Source organism: Vanessa atalanta, chromosome 13 (assembly GCF_905147765.1).
Source record: "Vanessa atalanta chromosome 13, ilVanAtal1.2, whole genome shotgun sequence".
In the NCBI taxonomy this organism is placed as follows: Eukaryota; Metazoa; Arthropoda; class Insecta; order Lepidoptera; family Nymphalidae; genus Vanessa; species Vanessa atalanta.
In genome coordinates, this window is record NC_061883.1 from 6,627,104 (window position 1) to 6,642,378 (window position 15,275).

Sequence of the window (15,275 nt, forward strand, 5' to 3'; positions counted from 1 at the left end):
TAAAAAATAATAGCTATTTTCTTTAATCCTATCACCTTCCTTTTTATTCATTACTTATAATCTCTCGTCGGTTAGTAAATATTCCGACGTACTGTATTTTATTTATTCGAAGTCGGGACGGGCATTTAGAGTAATGTTCAATATATTATAACTTGCTCCGTACAAAATGCTAGTAAATAAGTTTTATGAACACTGGGAGCATTAGAATAGATAATTTAAATGAATTAGTATATATAAATAATTATTAGTAAGTTATTATATTACACATTTAGAAAATTTTTGCTTATTGCGCTTACATTTGGTAAACGCAATGAACGCCGATCATGCGCAATGCTGGTTAATTTAATATATGTAACATAAGTAATAAGTACGTCTCGCACTTTGAATGGTGCAACGTAATTATTATGTACTTAAAATCAAAAGTACATTTTCACGCCCGATCGAAATGACGGCATCTCGGAGCTACGTGACCTCAGCCGCCCTCGATGATTCACCGGCGCCGAGCATTCCTCCCGACCGCATAGGTAATAGGAAATGCCACATCGCCATAAATTTACAAACGCTATGCTAATAACTCATCCCGTAATATTCTATGACCGTATAACTTAGGCCTAATTGCAGGTTGTGTTAAGATATTTTTTTTGTTCATCCCCTCCAGGGATGACCTCAATTTCTCCCAACATTACCAGCGGTGCATCCGATTATTGATGCACTTTGATGGATAGGCGATAATGAGAAAATTTATATAAATTTTTCCACAATTATCATGTTCACTGATCGCTTTACAGTTTTGTTACTTTTGTACCAATAAATATTTTTTTCATTCTGCATCAAGCATATCGTTAAAGATATTTTAATTATTCTAATGTGTTTTTGTTAAATACAATGAAAATCGCCTTGAGTATAATTGTATTCCAGACTTAAATTAGTGCTCGACCTTATATTACAATTAGCATTTTATTTTATGCATGCAAAATCGGCATTAGTGTAGTTTTTATGTTAGTTTATTAAATTAACTTTTATAACTTTATATGTTCAATATTTAAATTTACACTGAACAAATAAAATACTGAAAGAGGTATTCCGTTGCTTCACCAATCAGCATGCATAAACGACTTTCAAATGCATAGAATTATTAGCCTTTGCCACCACTCGATACTATACCCGCCACGACTCGCTATGTATATTTAGTCGAGTGCTGTTTGAGAGAGGAATAAGTAGAACGAAATGCGTAATTCAAAGCGGAAAACTACGTTGAGACATTATATTATATCTAGAGCATCATGTGGATTATTGCCGTATCGAAGCCGATCACGAACAGTTTCATTACCGTTCCTTGTGCCGATTCATTCTACACTTTTGTACATTAATAAACATTGAAATAAAACTAGTTTTTTTTTAACGGATTTAATCGCGTATATTAATTATTTTATTTTAACATCCCGACGTTTCGAGCACTTTGCAGTGTTCGTGGTCACGGGCAGACTAAGGTGACATTTGTCTGTTCGAATTAAAAAGAAATATTATTTACAACTACCGCCAACGATTTCTTAATTGGTATCTTGAGTAGCGTTCCGGTTGCACGCAGAAGGCACTAACTGTATCTTTAGGTCTTGCAGTCTGTTGGATTTGGGATTTTAAATTTTTAATAAGTGGATCCCAAGTGTTAGAAAGTCTCCAACCATCTTCTCTATTGAAGTTCGGATGTTTTTGAATTTCAATAGCCTCGCGTATCATTCTAGGAATGAATCTGTGTTCTCTAGCGAGGATCTGTGGTTTATCAAATCGAATAAAATGGTTGGGTTTATCCAGAGCATGTTCACTTAGTCTGCCCGTGACCACGAACACTGCAAAGTGCTCGAAACGTCGGGATGTTAAAATAAAAAAAATAATTAATATACGCGATTAAATCCGTTAAAAAAACTAGTTTTATTTCAATGTGTAATAATCGCGAAAATCTAAGACAACTGGATAAACCCAACCATTTTATTCGATTTGATAAACCACAGATCCTCGCTAGAGAACACAGATTCATTCCTAGAATGATACGCGAGGCTATTGAAATTCAAAAACATCCGAACTTCAATAGAGAAGATGGTTGGAGACTTTCTAACACTTGGGATCCACTTATTAAAAATTTAAAATCCCAAATCCAACAGACTGCAAGACCTAAAGATACAGTTAGTGCCTTCTGCGTGCAACCGGAACGCTACTCAAGATACCAATTAAGAAATCGTTGGCGGTAGTTGTAAATAATATTTCTTTTTAATTCGAACAGACAAATGTCACCTTAGTCTGCCCGTGACCACGAACACTGCAAAGTGCTCGAAACGTCGGGATGTTAAAATAAAATAATTAATATACGCGATTAAATCCGTTAAAAAAACTAGTTTTATTTCAATGTGTAATAATCGCGAAAATCTAAGACAACATTATTAATAAACATTACTTACAAAGAAACGGTAGAGATATTATCTCTATTATAATTATTTTGGATTAATCTTTGGAACTAATCTTTAGATCGGTAAAAAGTGATCGGTTGTACGACTTGCTGGAAACCAACCAAACAGTTGAACAGTTTAATATTTTATTGTTTCTTAGTTATTGATTGTTTAATTTAAATAATAATATAACAATAAATTTCATGTAAAATATTACATGAAATAAAATATAAGCTATAAAACAGAATCAAATGTCTACATAAGGATTTATAGGGAAATAAATAAGTACAATCGTGCTTGAAAATTATCATTACAAATGGGTCTTGCAATTTCACGACAAGAATTTATCTGCTGACATTTTAATTTACGTCGGCGGCGAAGTTCTTAATTAGTGGAGAGTTTTGTAGGGGTGCGCTACGTGCGGTTCAGGCGAGGACCACACGCGACTGGCGACATTGCAGTTTTACAAAAACACTGCTCTTTTCGAATGTAGTATTACGCAGTGTATTCTAATCTATTATATACAATACTGTTATAAAGTAAATTGAATACGAGATTTCTGATACAGTGCTATTCATACTGATTTTTATTTTATTTTTTGCTTTGAATATAAGTACTTTATTATTATTTCAAATACAGATCCATTTTATTACACACTTTATTTACTTATATTTATTAATATATGCCGTGAAAAGGACATACTGAGTACTCGCATTATTTAATCGGTATCACTCATAAAACGTGTGTAACATGATAATGTTATGTTTTTTTAACAAAACGTGACGGCACGCGTTTATTGGCTTACATTCGACCATTGATGTTTATTGGACCATTGCACATTAGCCTTAATGCGTATGTATCATGTGTTTTGTTTTGTAAAGGCTATCGCATAGCTGTCTGAAAGATCGGTGATCGGTTACTTGTACAATACGTCATAAGATCGAGTGAAGAGTGAGCGACTGCGGTCAAAACAAATGCGAATCACGAACCACGAGTCCACGAATGTACATTTATATTACAAATACTTATTAGAAGAACATTAAGTTCGTTTTATTTTTATTGCGATGGGTTTTTCTACAAAGGAGAATTAATAGTGCTCTGACTCATAATAAAGTTATCTAGCTGACTAATAAATAATATAATTCAGAAAATAAATACTATTTTAACAGTTAGGTGATTCATTTATGTATACAAAATACATCGATGTGTTTAAAGAAAACTCCACAAGCCGCTCTCATTGTGTTATTTATTTTAAACATTCCATCGAACATTTTATTCAAATCATATTTGAATGAATGAAACGTTTTTTTAATGAAACGAAGTACGAAATAAAACGCAAACTATAGCGGTGATCGATACAAGTCTGTTACGACTCCAATTGAAAGAGGCTTAAAAGATTCAATTGAAACATGATTCGTGTGCTACCAATTACCATTCCCTTTTTATCGAATTAAAAAAAGCTACGAAAATTGGATCCTCTAATTACGGATTACGTTCAAAAGTATAATCAGCGATATATTTCCTTAATTTTGATTTTCGATGTGTCTCGAACAATAATGGAATTAATTTCTCCATAGTTCGTGTCTAGTACTAAACTATGAGTTCATCAAATCGCTCCTCATATGTGTGGGTGAGCACCTAAAACGGTTTATGTTAGTACATCGGTCGTGCTAAGCTGGTCTGTGATTGGCTCTCATGTCATGATAATGCGGGCGGGAGCCGACAACGTTATGAACCCTCTGATTTAATTGAAGATTCCAATATCGACGTCCACTATATCCTGGCACCATCGCATTGCCTGGGTTTCGTTGGGAACACTTGATCTATTAATATTTATTAGTCATAGTTAAAGTTTGATTATGTCCGTTATAACTACGAGGGGTGAATTAATATCACTCCACAATTCGATAGAAATAATAGACGTGTTTTCTTATAGTAATAGAAAAAATATTTTACCTTCTCAATCATTTAAATATTTTTTACTTACAAATGAAGTATTACGTAACTCAAGTGGGTGAAGAAGTCAAGAACGTACCTGAAAACAAAATAAAATTACTTTTAATTACAGTAAAATACCGCTACCTACTTACTTAGTTATGTAATACTATCGCTTAATTTAACTTCGTAATAGGAGCCGTTATATTCACAAGCCAAGGGAGTTGAGAACGTAACAGAAAGATAACTATTTTCACCTAAAATGCATTTGAATAAAGTCCAAGAATTGTCACGTTGATGACGGAATGTGTCATACTTTTCAGTTTTCTTTTATTTATTTATATGTGTATATGAATAAGAATTAAAAATAATGTATAATCGTATTTTCGTTTCGTATAAGTTTTTCAAAAATAATGATTTGTTGTACATTGTTAGTGACGTAGATGCCACAACGAAAATCGAAAGCAAAACTTTGTCCCTATTCTTCAAGATATCGGAAACGAATATAAGCATTTTAAAGAGTCGCAGTATATTAATAGCGACTTAACTATACTCTTAACTTGAAAATTTAAGAATTTCCCGGAGTAAGATGAAAGAATGTCTGTCCCAACATCAAACGCTTCGTCCACGCGCGCACTGAACGTACTCATTATTAACCTGATCCTAAGCATTATTTTAGATACATTCACCCGATTGAGTGGAATCGTTATAGTTATTGTTTGGGCTTACGTGAAGTTGAAATCATTATGGCAAAGGAATAATAATAAGGTAAAAAACACAACGTCGTCACTCAGACATGTTATACTAAGTAAAATAACATTATGATTTTAGGAAGCGTGTGCTTTATATAAATAAGTATAAAAGTGTAATTTTAACGACGAACGCGATGGTAAATAAGTTGACACTAGAGGCACCTGCAGGCGATGTCTAATGGACTCAATTATCGGCGACGCGGATTGGACCATTAACTCCCCGCCTCCTCTCCTGGTGCACGTTGCCTTTCAAAAGACTCCCAAAGCCTTTTGAAATTGGCTACGATGCGAGTGTCTTTACTGAAAATGAATTTCCTAACGCCGAAATCTAACGTTTAATTACGAGTTAGAATTTAATTATTTTTATTGTAAATCTATTTAATCATTAAAGCGTTGTGTTATCGAAATAAATATAAGCTATTTAGAAATAAATTCTGAAATATTATCTTTTATATGATAGAGGGGAATTCAAAAGAGATTGTTATCTTTAAAATTTTCTAACATCTATTGATATTGTATTCTACGTTCAGTATTTGTTATATAAACACTCTCCAAATTCTTAATATCATATCGTTAAGGACGTTGTATGACACGTATGTTATGATGACTTGATTTATTACCTAACGCTGATAAGAAGTCATGCTATCTCGTTGATATCATTAATATAATAGCATCTTATTTAAATATTATTATAACAATGTCGAAAGCGTAACAGGTAAATAAAAAACGATTCTAAAAACATCGAAAGAAATGTTTAGTTAAATAAGAATTATGTGTGTATCGTTTATTTTCTTTTTGTAAATTTTTTCAATAATTTATTTGTATGTATGAATTTGTTTGGTCTAAGCATTGGAAGTAAACACGTGACCTTGGTAGGAGACAACTAGCAACATAAGAACAAGCATATTTCAAATATATCTGTTCTTATCTACAGCTGTAATGGATTGATCAATAAACATTATCTGCGCTGTTTTTATCTATATACATGATGTGTCATGTTATATTGCATTATAATTTGTATTTTAAAAATATCTTCTCTAAGTTTAAGAACTTAAATATGAAATTCCTCCGATTCTTTCCATTTAAATATCCAAAAATACTGTTTCATTATCTGTAGTAATAATACATATTAATTTAACTGCAAATTTTCAAAACGATCATTATATCACGTAAGTGCAAACATTTTGCAAGTACAGATAAAATCCATGAGGAAAAAATAAGTGTTTAAGGGATATAAATATTTAATTATATTTGCAGTTTAAACAAAAGTCATTCAACGATGGTTCGTTAATCCGATAATGTTGCCAGTAAACTTGCTAAAGTCACGTTTATCATTTGTTTTATTGTTGACTCGTACCATGGCTCGTGCATATTGTGAACAAATGTTTCTGTAACGAGGCCTCCACTCTGGATGCAAACTGTTTAGTTTGTTTAATACTAGTTACACACCCCGGTCGCGCAAGAAAATAAGGCACTGTATTCTAATATAATATTCAAAAAGAAAAATATTTGTTTCTGGCAATTTATTTCATATTAGCTAATGCTTTTGTAATTCTCGACAAAATGTGGGTTTTTTGATTATAAGATGGCAAATGGTGGAAAATTATACTAAAATAAATATGAATAAAACCACTATAAGTAGAAGGCTATCCAGTTTCCAACAGACCTTTTTGTGTGTGCTGTGAGTCACGGGTTGCATTTTAGTGTAGAACATAAAATTTTGGAAAGTATACGGAATTATTGTAACGTTAATGGTTAATTTGAAAAGAATACTTTGTGTGGAAAAGGCTGAAGTCCGCTAACAAAACAGTGACAACGAACGGAGGTCGTTATCAGCTCATACACGCGCTGCGTGACGAGTGCCTACGCTCTATAGATAATAAGCAGTTATTACATAATATTACTGCTAATAACTTGTCGAAAGTGTAATAATACTTCATTTGTTACTTTCTATTACTATTCTTATTTTTATTTTCTGGCAACATTATCGTTATTCTGCTTTGATTGTTTAAGTGAAGTTTACGTGAAACAGTGTCTATATCAATATAAATTATATCACAGTATTTTTAGGTATTGCTTTAGATTCAAAGCGCTGATGGAATTCTCTTTTATCTCTTCTTACAGATAGGCTGCAGCATTTAGGAAAGTTAGATAGCTAACTACAACTATAGTTGCAATTGTTATTATCTTTGTATTTCTTTCTTCGTCATTATGTATCATGTCTTAAAATCGCATCAAATTTGTATATCTGTTGTTAACCTCGTAAAATGTCGATTCAAAAATGCTGGCAAGAGCCTACATGATTAGAGTTTACTTTTTTTTATGTTAATTATTAATAAACCGAAAAATATTTTTCGTATAGTATAATGTTTGTTTAAAACAAACATTGAAAAATATTTAAAGTCGCTTATTGACAAATTAACATCATAAAAAATTCAATTAAATTAATTAATTCAGCAATTTAGTTATGTATCTATAAACGATTACCAAGTTCCCCGCTTTATCCGGGTACACGAATGAAATTGTATGGTTAAGCACGTACGTATAAGATTTGAGCAAATATGATAATATTTACTACAATATCTGCTTATTGATTTGGTGTCAACGAGCTTTAGCGATGGAAAAGTGCAAATAATTAATTTCACAATCTACCGTAAGCAAGAGAGGCGTATACCTCTATAATTAAGTAACCTTTATGTCCTCACTATTAATGAAATACATATGTTTTTATATAAAATAATACGTCTAAAGTGTTTATAAAATTCTAGATCCTACTAACTACTGTATGTTCCGTTATATTATATTTAGTAATAAACGCTATTTTTAAACCTTTATCTTATGACGTACTCAGCTGATTTTGATATCATGCACCTAAGATACATTGAGGAGATGCATTCCTATATAGTAAGTCGCCTATATATAAAGAACATAGAGCATTGTACTTAAAAAAGTAAAGTCAACAAATTTATATTAAATTTTGCAATGCTGGTCAGAGGACTTTTTCCGTCTTAACTTGAAAACGGTTTAGTGTGTATAAATTTATACAGTACCTACATATGTCACTCATCCAAGAAACGAGATGGATTATAAACACAAATTAAGCATATGAAAAATAAGTGCCGAAATTATAAAGGATTTTTTGTCCAGTTATGGTGTTAACATATGTTTTTTTTATAAGATATGTTTATATATAACCGCCAGATATTTTAATTTTAATTATTCGGACGATTTTACGAATTAAAGTGAATATTCATAGTTAATATTTTCTATGGTTTTTACCTGCATAATAACATTAACGAATATTTAGTAATGATTTAGATGTTTAGTAGTGATTAATATATGTGTTTTATTCCGAAAAATATAATGATATACTTAGATCTTATATAAAATAATGTTTCAATTAGCAAACTTCCATCGTATTAATTTCTCAGTAGTGAATTATAAAATGAATTGAAGGAAACATCACGCGTATTTATATCTTCTTGACTTTTGCTTCAAATTGTTAGCAAAAATAGTGAATATTATATTCTTATGAAAATAACAAATGTTCTGGGGAAAACTTAAAGAAACTTCTATTATAAATGTTAAATATCTCTTTGAGGTTCTTGATAAAGATTCAAAGCTTTTATTAAAGAAAGAAATAAAACTACTTCTGATAAAAATCTATCCCGCTATTCCTTGCAAAAAAAAAAAACTTGTGGCGAAGAAAATGCGCTTGAAAAGTAAGATATTCAACATTTAAATTTTTTCTAAAGGCGCTATACATTTAAATACAGTTACTACATAATGTACGTCTACATTACAGAGTTATATAACTGTTTAGTGCTATTGTACTAGATTTGAATGCAAAGGAACTGAGAGCACCCGATTCCCGCTAAGAACATTAAAGTGCATTTTACTGGTCGTAAAGTGGCGTGCACACGACCGCGCTTCACCTATAAAGTCACTCGCAATGCGAATCAACATCAAAAGCAAAAGTCTAAATAAAATAGAGTTCTAGAATCTAAGTAAAGAGATTTCCAACTAATAATGGGGTAAGCAGGTTTGTCTATCAATTGTTATATGTCTTGTTGCAACAATAGTGGCCGTGTCTGATCACCTTTCGGATTTTGTTACTAAGTTAATAGTGTGCTCCTAAGATTGCGCATTCACTAAAATTTTCTATGCATCTGTGCACGAGTTACTAGGGGAGCAGTGACCGAAATCGTTGGAGGATTTCTTTGATTTATTTAAATAATAACACAATATTAATAATAGTATTTTATATAGAGCATTTCACAATCACTGAATTTAAAATGTAATATAAGTTTCAGTTAGTAATTGTTATTAGTAATCTCTTAGTTAATCGTCCGACACGACTTGCGCGCCACCTATTGTACGTTGATTGTGAACAACTGTAGAATGTTATGTGACTTCATTTTCAAAAACCATCTCGATCAAAACACGATTATTTTATTTTTAATATTGGTGGGATTCAATCTACTTCAATTCAATCTACTACTAAACGCGTATTTTACTTTATGAAAAAAAGGTTCAATTTTTTTTTGTACCAAAACACATGAATTATATTTATTTGTTAAATTAAATAGCCTTAATATTTACCTTACATTATATTCTGTAGGACATAGTTTATATTACGAGTAAAATTGCTCATTTATTCCACACTAGCCACTTAGTTACACTTAAATGAAACAGAAATACATTTCAAGAAAATTATTAAAGCGATTTAATGTTATCATGACGTAAAGCAAAATATTAAATTTGCTAAAAATATTTAAAGTTCGTGCCATCATCAACGATAAGATTTTTACTTTCTATTTTCTCTTAAAATGTCGTTAAGGTTATTCATGACTTCATTCTTATCTGAATGTCCTCATACAAGGTAAATAATTGAAACATATTGATAAGGATGCGCTATCGTCGGTCATTAATTTGTTTTGATGAGTCATAAATATTTAACAGTTTCTCTAAAAGATTCCTTACTGCACACGACACAAATAAATGACAAACTAATCGAATATTAAATATAAATCTATTATATATGATTTTTATTTAACTAACATAACTTTGTATTACAGAATCTACATTCCGAACCGGTTCTGTAAAATGACCATTTAGAAGTACTTATAAAAGTCTACTGGTATAAAGATATTTTCGACAAGAAAAATTACAATTTTTAAAATAAATAATCTTTTATTACAATGAATAAAACTTGAAGTCAAAAGCGAAAAGGTTCGCTCAAACTGATAGTTGTAGTTGTTAAAAAATTTGGAAAACGTTGGATCACTGCTATCACGGATGTGCCTCGCAGCACGTAAAATATAATGTAAAACACCTTAGTAACCAATACAAAAGTCTTATCAGTCCGGCTCACGGAGCACTTCTTATTTTATCGCGAATTGCAACAAATAACTCCGATAAGGGCCAATAAAGAGTTACGTATTTAAATTGTGACGACACATATTTCCTTACATGTGAGTGAGCATGACATTTGTATTGAGGAACTCATTCCACTGTTACGTGATATTATAATATTTGAAGGCCGATAGAATCTGCCAGTGAAATTCAATCATTAATTTTTCGAACGTCAGCCGAACGTGAATCCTTCACGAACAGACTCTTCATCATGTAGGCCAGGGTTGCCGGGCGTCCATATCAAATAAGGCACGGACACGGCTTTAATTATGCCTGGCAGACGGGAAGCCTTATATATAAAAACCTTAGTACATAAAACGTGGCAGTTACGTCACTATACGCGGTTAGTGGCGATAAAAATAAGACGACTATTCGATACGGCAGGCGACGAAGCATCGATCAATCTGAGATCTAATAGCAATGTCTGACCGAGCCGGCGCCATCGCGACAAACGCACCTCGTTTCAGTCACAGATACTAGGTTTTATAGGGATGGGATTCGAATGGACTTCAAAAAGGAATCGAATGGCTGCAACGTATTTAACAGCAGATTTTAAAAAGCTTATGTAGTTCTAAAAACAAATAAATGAAACTAATTTGTGTAAAAAACTGAACAGTATGTCTAAAAATATAGCTGTCTCTTTTTTAAGATCACATATTTAAGTTACTTTTTTTTACGGTTCAAAAATATTTAGCCCTGTCAAATTACAATTTTAAAATAAGATTATTCCGAAGAAACTCCGTAATATCGTAGCTTTTCAGTATGACTGACTTAATAGGATAAAGTGGCGAAGAAGAAAATAATAATTCAAAGGGAATAGTAAAACGCTTAAAGGTAATAACGCTAGTTATTGATGGCGACGCCATAACGTATTAGTAATGGCGAACACATATCACAATATCAGAGTGCTGTCATAGGTATTTACGTTTCATGATAGAAACGACTACGACGCGACTACGAATCTCGTGAGCAGAAAATTTTCATATTCAGATATACTTTATTTGATAAATTGTATTACTGTAACTGCGGCTTGGAATTTCATTTGTATCTCTAAGAATCATATTATTGTTGAAATAAAATATAATCTATTACTTCTGGATAAGGTAGATCTCTAGTGGTGAGAGTATTATAAAGATCGGATTAATAGTTTCAAGGTTTAACAATGAGGAGTATCTACAATAATATCAATACATTAATAATTGATATAATAATACAAATACAATTATAAATAAAATATGATCATAATTTTTTGCGATTAGAGAAAAAATAGTCGCGCGTGAAGCGTGAGGCAGCTTTACACGTATACTTCTGACCTAAACATGTTACTTTAAATGCTTTATAACAAATATTTTTCTCATTATTATCTACATACATTAAAGATATATTTAACGAATTTTATTTGTAATCACGATCACAAATACACGTCATTTGACTTCTAGTAACCATTTAGCCATTTACTCGTTTAGATAAATGTTTTAAGCAATTAAATCTATTTCGACTTAATTTCGAATAACTGTTGGAGATTTCGCTTTTGTTAGTCTTAAAATAAAAAATAATTATTTTTTTTAAATCGACTTGGAAGTCAACATTTATCAAATAGTTGTTTTGTTTACATTTTTACAAATTATTATTTTGAAATAAATATCAAAGAAAGATAATTACAAGTTACTGAATGCCAATAATCTAAAGGCAAGTATTCGACTCAATATAAAATGAACATAATTTCTCAATTTTTTTGTTTAATTTTAATTTTTTTTTAACTAAAGTCAGCTGATTTTTATTTCGTTTACATGCCGCATTTTGCACTCCAAACTGCGTAATAAAGTGGTTCCGTCGATTACACGGAAAGAAACGTCAGATCATTGGCATTCACGTACGCAAAGATAATTTGGAGCAGGTTGGTCCTGTATTGAAGGCTGTGCGTGCGCCGAAACTGTATCACAGCAAAGTTGTGGTAGGTCAGCGATCGGGCGCGCGCCTGCATTCCGCCGGGCTGCGGCTCCGACGCCCACTAAATATAGACTGGCCGCCTGAGTGAACGAACTGACCGCCGAACGACGGATAAAATCGCATGCACTTTGACAATGCTGATTTACAGACGGTGTAAATGTGCTGTCAAATATTTATAGACACAAAGAAATACACTGCCAAGTGGAAACGTGCTATCTGGAATTAGTCGCAAAAAATTGGACGTCACAGTACAATGTTACTTTAATGTACTTTTAGCTTTGTAGTTTCTTTAAAAAAAAAACAACAAAAAATATATCTAATTTCGTATTCATCAAGTTACTAGTGCAATAAATCCGCGACTAACGCCTGTAACTGTAATTTATTTCACACGCGTTTAAAATACCCAATAGCTAACATCAATATACCGTTTTGCAAAAAAATCAAGTCTATTAACGAAAAATCGCATGTTTCCGCTAATGCATATGGTATACATAAATAAAAATGTAAATAGCAAATGCTGTCTGACGGCGAGACATGGTCGGCGAGAGCGCATTTATTTGCTTATCGGACCCATAAATGCGCTAACCGTATACGATAACGGAACAATGAGTGTACACCAGCCCGATACCTACAACATTAGTGTACAGTGTACACTGAGATATGCTTATCTCCTAGTGTCAATACTCTTTTGTATCCAAGATATGGTAGTCTATTTGCTCTAATGCGCCGGACGCATTCTTCGGCGCTGAATAACTTCCAACAATGGCTTGACCCATTAGCTACTTATTTCGGGATGTAAAATTCAAAGAAAAGGAAAGAAATAGTGTTTGTTTTTTCCTTTGTGTAAATAATTCATAAATTAATTTTATATAACTGAATTAGGATCATTGCAAACTTTTCTTTAATATGATTTAAAAAAAATACTATCTTAGTCATGAACAAAAAATAGAGAAAAATATATTTTTTTTTATTTCATAACAACCTATGATGGTAACTTTACTATTTCGATAAGGTATTCTGGAACATAATTATTTTAACATATATATTGTTATTGCAAACAGTTATTAGTTATAATATCAGTATATTTGGTTTTATTTAAAATTGACTTTTGACCTTTGTCATTTTAGTGTGTTTGCGTGACGCACTTACTACCCAATTAGAATTAGAATAAATCATTAATGATAAAAGTTTATCTCCTTAGTAAAAATAAGATAATACCATTACGGATACATTAGAAAATTGACAATATTCTCTTGATTATATTTGATTTAAAATATTAGTATATATATAAATATATACCTCTATCATTTTATTCTTAATATGTGGTGGTTTTCTATGAAGCATATTAAAATCTATTGCAATTTTCGTAACAGATAATTATTAAAAATAATTATAACAATAATGTTAAAACTTTTTATTCCGAAATGCTTCTTATATCGCATGTATTTATGAGTTGATCACGCGATTGTACCGGAACAGAGTAAGAGGCTACTTCCGTCGAGGAATAATTTACGACCAATTATAAAGGTACAAAATCATTATTTTGTTGACCGTTATTATGACATGTTTGTTCTATTAAATGCAATATGGATCTTTAATTTATTATATTTAATTTAATTATGTTTTATTTATATATTTCTAGATAATGTCATAAATATATAACCTTTTTGCAATTTTAGAAAGCTTTCGTTGAACTCGTGGCTACCATTGTATGTTATCAGTGCGACCTTCGCAAGAGCATATTGATAAGAGATAACAAGAGCTGATCGACACTGATGTAAAACATGAAAAAATATTTTTTCGGTATGTCATTGCTACATAATCGAATGTTGATTACTCATTTATTGAGAATCTGCAATTATTATACAATTAAATCATGATTTTTAAATTTTGCGTATTCGTAACAATATATTGTGTATCATAATATAAACTATGTTAATCACAGATAGAACCGCCGGTCGTAGCGCCGAAGGCATGCATTTTGCGCAAGAGTGTGAGCCGACAACCGACGGAAAGTCAGCTGGTACTGACTGACGACTGAGAATGGTACGGGAGGGGACAGACAGTAAATTGACATTAAGTAGCTACTTTACTGCCACATATTTTAAGCCGAACGGCGATGTTTTGCTTTCAGGGGCTCAAATTCACACGACGTATTATCTTCCGATTCATAACATAATGATTTTCCATCGACCAAAGAGCGTTTAGTGCATATCACGTAAGCTACTTTAATTATACAGTGATTTGCGAAAAAACTTGACGACTGAAAAATCAAAGCGAATCCAATCAAAAACCAAGAAATCCATAAAACTGGTGGTATTTTCTCGTATGGCAAAATTATGCGAGCTCAAAATAGACACGAAAAGTGGTTTTGGGCGCGTGCATGCACTGATCGATCGCACTCACCGTGCGTTCGCAGGCCTTCGTAGGCACGCCGGTCAGCTGAGCCGTCGGCTGCGGCGTACGAGTTGTCGAATTCACTTGCAACGCAATGTGCACCGTCTGCAACTCCTGCTACAGCTGATAAGCTGCCAAGTAGCACTGGATGCGGATCCGGGTGCACTGCACGTGGCTCGATCGGGCTCCGGCCTCAGATCACGGGAGGGCACACACACACGGACTGAATGCGTCAAGCGTAGACTATATATGCATCGCGGCTCTCGCGTACTAGCAGCGAGAGTGTCGGCGAGCGACTGAGTGCCGGCGTAGAGCGCGGGGGCCGCCGCCGGCACCCGCGCCGCCCCTCGCCGCCCACTTCCTCCGATGAATGACAATAATGGAA

The 15,275-nt window shown here is 32.6% G+C and overlaps 1 protein-coding gene across 3 annotated transcripts in view; it reads right to left on the bottom strand.

Moving 5' to 3' along the window:
- LOC125068518 (protein alan shepard) overlaps positions 1–15,212 on the bottom strand; it is an 80,167-nt gene extending 64,955 nt beyond the window's left edge. The window contains exon 1 of one of the 3 annotated variants that reach the window (XM_047677707.1): positions 14,900–15,212. The gene's annotated coding sequence lies outside the window, so the exon portion shown is untranslated. The remainder of the gene's footprint in view (positions 1–14,899) is intronic. The other 2 variants (XM_047677709.1, XM_047677708.1) reach the window with 2 other exon arrangements.
- Positions 15,213–15,275: the final 63 nt, after the last annotated feature.